The following is a 421-nucleotide window of genomic DNA, read 5'->3' as shown; positions in this document are numbered from 1 at the left end:
TATGTACAGAATATAACTACTATAATACTGCTCCTATGTACAAGAATATAACTATCTAATACTGCTCCTATGTACAAGAATATAACTACTATAATACTGCTCCTATGTACAAGAATATAACTACTATAATACTGCCTCCTATATACAAGAATATAACTACTATAATACTGCCTCCTATGTACAAGAATATAACTACTATAATACTGCTCCTATGTACAAGAATATAACTACTATAATACTGCTCCTATGTACAAGAATATAACTACTATAATACTGCCTCCTATGTACAAGAATATAACTAATATAATACTGCCTCCTATGTACATGAATATAACTACTATAATACTGCCTCCTATGTACAGGAATATAACTACTATAATACTGCCTCCTATGTACAGGAATATAACTACTATAATACTGC

The sequence above is a fragment of the Bufo gargarizans genome, chromosome 2 (genome assembly GCF_014858855.1).
Source record: "Bufo gargarizans isolate SCDJY-AF-19 chromosome 2, ASM1485885v1, whole genome shotgun sequence".
Classification (NCBI taxonomy): domain Eukaryota; kingdom Metazoa; phylum Chordata; class Amphibia; order Anura; family Bufonidae; genus Bufo; species Bufo gargarizans.
This window is presented reverse-complemented; position numbering follows the sequence as displayed.